Raw genomic sequence first — 5412 nt, forward strand, 5'->3', positions numbered from 1 at the left:
TCCTTGGCACAGGCCGAAATTTTCTTAATAGAGACTTAGAAACACAACAAATCAAAGAAAGGTTGAACAAATGGGATTGCACAAAAGTGCAGAGCTTCTGCATGGCCAAGTGCATAGCTAGCAAGATCAATAGAAAGCCCACAGATTGGGAGAAGATCTTCACTAGGCATACAACTTACAAGGGTCTCATATCTAAAATATCCCCGGAACTCAAAAAATTAAATCCCCACATAACAAATCTCCAAAGAAACAGCTGCCCAATAAATAAGTGGGCTAAAGACTTACAGAGAAACTTCTCTGAAGAGAAAAGAAGGATTGCCAATAGACACATGAAGAAATGCTCAGCCTCTCTAGCCATAAAAGAAATGCAAATCAAACCATAGAGATATAACCTCACCCCAGTTAGAATGACAATAATCAAGAACTCTAATAACAACAGATGCTTGAGGGGATGCGGAGAGAAGTGAACATTACTACATTGTTGGTGGGAGTGTAAACTTGTTCAACCACTTTGGAAAGCAATATGGAGGTTCCTCAAAATACTCCACATAGAGCTCCCCTATTTCCCAGCAATCCCACTTTTGGGCATTTACCCAATTGATCACAAATAAGACCACACTAAAGCTACCAGCACGACTATGTTAATTATTGCAGCATTATTTACCATAAGTAAGATATGGAACCAACCCTGATGCCTCTCAGTAGATGAATGGATCAAGAAAATGTATGTATATATACACAATGGAATTCTATGCCTCCATGAAAAGTAATGACATTGCTCCATTTGTTAAGAAATGAAAAGGCTTGGAAAAAAATATATTAAGTGTATTTGTTAGATTGGAAGTTAAACAAATGATATTATTGTTAATATTAATATTAATTTTATTTCAATTTCAGGGAACTCTCCTGTCTCTGAACTCCTAACACTTGTATTTTGGGATTTGTCCCTGAAATCTAGGATTCAGCAGGACTCAAAATAAGCCAAGATCTTGCCCATGTAGTTGTAACTCCTTTGTGTGGTATTCTCACAATTTAAAAAAATAAGCCAAGAGTATTTGAATTCTACTATTAAGGTTTAATGATAGATCTCTACTGATCTTTCTCTTAAGTGTGTTGGAGAAACCAAAGCTGAAATTAACTTGGACTTTTGTGGTGGATGTAAATGTCTTAACTACCATCTCTGGTAGTTGGTACCATTAAATTTCAATTAGCCATCACAGGCTCAAGCTTGTAATCCTAGCTACTCAGGAGGCTGAGATCTGAGGATCGTTATTCAAAGCCAGCTCGGATAGGAAAATCCATGGGACTCTTACTCCAATTGACTGCCAAAAAGACTAGAGGTAGAGATGTGTCTCAAGTGGTAGAGTGCTAGCCTTGAGGGACAAAGCACAGGTTATGAGTTCAAGCCTAGATACTGACCATCAATTAAAAAATTCAGAGTTTCCACTGTGAGTGCTATATTCTTTTAGAGACTGAAGTAGTTTTTTTGCATAGTCTTTCAAACATCAACATCTCTAATGGTGAATCATTCTAGATCCTTCTTTTCCACTTGATTAATTGTTAGTCTCCAGGTGTAGAGTGGCCAAGAGGCTTGCAGATCAAGAACTCGGATATTAAATTGGCTAAAAAGAGATAAAATTAAAATTTATTCTTTGGTTGCAAATACCACATTTTGGGAATGTGTTTGCTAGCCCTGGCACTTGAACTGAAGGCCTGGGTGCTGTTCCTGAGCTTTTGTGTCCAAGACTATTGCTCTACCACTTGAACCACAACTCTACTTTGGGCTTATTGGGGGTTATTGGAGATAAAAGTCTCACAGGCATTCTGGACCTGGGTGGCTTCAAACTAGAATGCTGAGTAGCCAGGATTACAGGTATATGCCACCAGCATCTGGCTCAAATACCACCTATAACGTTAAAAGTCAAGGATATCTGTTAACATCTATCTCTGACAGATGTACAATATTTTACTCCTCACTGAATGAATGTTCCTTTGAACAGTATTGCATCAAATGGAGTGGACTCAAGTTAGGTCTTGAACACCAACAATCTGGTTTGGTGGAAGTGGCCTTGTTTTTCTACACTTATTTGGCCATTGGTGTGGATTGTAGAAAAAAAGACAATTCCGTAAAAACAAATTCAAAGAGTCTGAGACACTTACACAAGTTCTGGACATCACTTCCTCATGGGCTGCTGTTGTGCAGGCCTAATATTTGATCTGAAGAGAAACTTGGAATTACAAAAGTTAAAACCCAAAGTCTAGTAACCTCTAAAATGCCTGTGTAACTCCTTGGTTCTCTACCTGATACTAAATATTGCAGACTTCTCCCTTAGTGTTATCAACTTCATTCCTGGTTCCAGCACAGACTTGGCTCAGGTCTGTGAACCTGACTGTAGACGTTTGAATCTTCATAGTGTGAATGGAAATTTGGCCTCCTACTAAGATAGCAGTTTGAGGGACTTGGATAGCTGTGGGCAAGTCTCTTTTTAATAGGCTGTTCTTTGTACACATTTGGTTTAGATGCAGGGATTCATAACTAACTAGTCGCAGTGGTCACCTCAGGGTAGAGCAAGAGAGACAGAGTAGAGGGACAGTGATCAAGCTCACGCCATCTGCCATTTTATGCTGCTTTAATTGACATGTTCTTCATGTATTTTAATAATTCAAGAATAAAAATTAACATTACATATAGATTTTTTAATTGCTTCTTTGTTTCTGACAAAAATTAAAAGTAAATATGAATTTAAATAGAAAGGCAGTATGATAAGAGCAGGGAAAAGGAATGGAACAATGCTCATGGGCAGCTCCTGAAGTCCAACCTAGAGGTTTTATTTACCAACATTGGGGAATAAAATGAAACTATGTAACAAGACAGGCCTGCCTGCTTTTTCTCAGCAACAAGGCAGCCCTGTCTGCTTTCCTTAGCAACACAACAGCCCTGCCTGTGTTCTCTCATTTATGCCAGAGTCAAAGGGGTCAATAGACCATGACTAAGAGAGGAAATTAGAGCTGTCATTGAAAGATCAAAAAGAACAAGCCCTGGATATGTCTGGAAACCTATAAAGCATCTGAAGCCTTAAACACTTAGGCCTTTCAGAGAGAAAGCCAAGATGTGCTCTGAAGTCTGTAGATTCCCTTACTCAGAGAACACACAGACCTCCCAATGACAGAATCATCCCTGCCAACAATAGAAACTTCCTAGTGAGGCTCAGGGAAGAAAAGACACATTAAACTTTTCTCACTGCCAGAAACCATCACACACTCAGAGGGCACCAGGACAATACAAGAGGGAGGCCTCAGCCCTATTGCAAACAATGGATGAAGCTCAGAGGTCCACACCTAATTGCATGATGTACTCAGACCTCCTAAAGGTCCAACAGCTTCCAGATGCTGTCTGCAGCCCTTCAAAAAGATCAATCTGTGATGCCCAGCTCTAAAGCCCACCCTGTGTTTAGGGGCCCCCTGAGCTCAGCTTCTGCTCCTGAACCTGCCCATGTATTCTGTAAAGAGCCCAGAGGAACCCTTGGCATTTGTTGTGCCTCAGAATTCAGGCCACAGTGAGGCTTCTGCAGCCCCCACCCTTGCTCCAAGCATAACCACCAACAAGGGAACACCCCCAGGTTCCACCGCAGACCTCTAATTTGTAATAAAAAGAGGCTGTGCTTGTGCTGACACAGTCACCAGTCAGCAGTCCAGGCAAAGGGGCATCTGCTAAGGCCACCTCAAGTATCTGTGGAGTTCTGACATCAAGAGAGAGGCAGGCAGGTGCACCCATAGAGGCTGCCTTTGAGAAGGTCCTCTTCCAAGTGCAGGCCTGCCTGGTGGCCTTTGAAGCAGAGTATGACACTGCAAAATTTCACAGCACACTAGAAGGACCAGACAAGCAATGGCCCTGTGCTCAGAGACCTAACCAAGGCAGGAAATGAGAGAGAGAGAGAGAGAGAGAGAGAGAGAGAGAGAGAGAGAGAGAGGCTATCTGTGCTTAATACCTATTTCAATATCCTTGGGGAGTAATGCATATTTTTATCAAGAAATAAAGAGGAAAACTTCAAACTCTAACTGATGGAGTAGTTAGGATCAGTCTAAACTTCCTACCATAAACAATCACAAAAGTGGAAGCTATATAAAACTATATATGTATATAAATGTATATATAATATAAACATGTAGGCATATATATGTATATTCACATATACAATGTGAATATATAATGTATAATATATATATATATATATATGTATACAGAGGGAAAAATAGAAATACATAGTATTTGAAGGAATAAAAACAAATACCTTCCCAATTTTAATTGAAAGCATGAACCTTCCATGCAGGAATCTATCAGCTCAAAAATGTCAATTAACATAATTACACAGGTCCACATTAAGACACATTCTAATTAAACAAAAACAGAAAACTTCCCAAAGCACAAAGACAAAATTCATCATACACAAATAATCTTCAATGATATTGACTAATTTCTCATCAGAAACTAGATACACTATTAGACAGCAAGGGCAACAAATTTAAAGTGTTAAAAGTACACATCTAAAAACCACCTTTCTAACAAATATACTTCCTCCAAATGTAAGAGATGAGCTAAGTACCTACCGATGGCTCAGGCATATAATCCTAACTACTCAGGAAGGTGAATTGTGAGGGTGGTGGCTCAAAGCCACTCTGGAACTTGTCCCCTCAGGAGGAAGTTGTAGGACACAGCTGTCCTTGAGAAGGACGGAGGCCTTTGTGCAGTGCTATTGCTGGAAAAAGACATTGGATAAGGTGGCCATCAAGAATGGAGGCTATTAACTAGTGTCTACAGAGAAGCAATTTATAAGATTCAGTAGTCCTCTAGAAAATCAGAGGATTTTGACCACTGTCCTAGTAGTTTCAGAAATGCCACGAGAATGACCAAAGCAACCTTAAGCCACATGGATTCCTTAGCAACAGTCTTTGAGGTCCAAGAGCTAGAGTGTCAATGCTGAAAGGCTGTGATTGGTCCGCTATTTCTCTGACCTCACTGGGCCAGACTCTGATTGGTCTATTTCTTCTATGACATCACTATGCCTGGTTGTGATTTCTCCATTGTGTGAGGTCATGAAGGATATATAGGAAACCACTGTGCTCTAACCTATGTTAGTTAACAGAGCTTTGAGCTCTTGCTTAATGACCCACTGGACTGAATCAAAGTTAAATGATTTTTTTGGTAGTGGGGACGGGCTGTTATTTGGATTTTGGTATTTCTTTTTACACTTTCTGGGTTTTCCTTTATTTAATTTAATTTATTTAGGTAGACTAGCTACTTGCTATTGTAGCAGAAGGATGGAAGTACAGAAAGAATCAATCTCAAGCTCCTTGAAGGAGGAGATCATCAAACAATACCAGAAGAAAGAGCTCTTCCACACAGGTACCATT

This window comes from Dipodomys spectabilis, unplaced genomic scaffold, assembly GCF_019054845.1.
Source record: "Dipodomys spectabilis isolate Male_0828 unplaced genomic scaffold, ASM1905484v1 ptg000421l, whole genome shotgun sequence".
In the NCBI taxonomy this organism is placed as follows: domain Eukaryota; kingdom Metazoa; phylum Chordata; class Mammalia; order Rodentia; family Heteromyidae; genus Dipodomys; species Dipodomys spectabilis.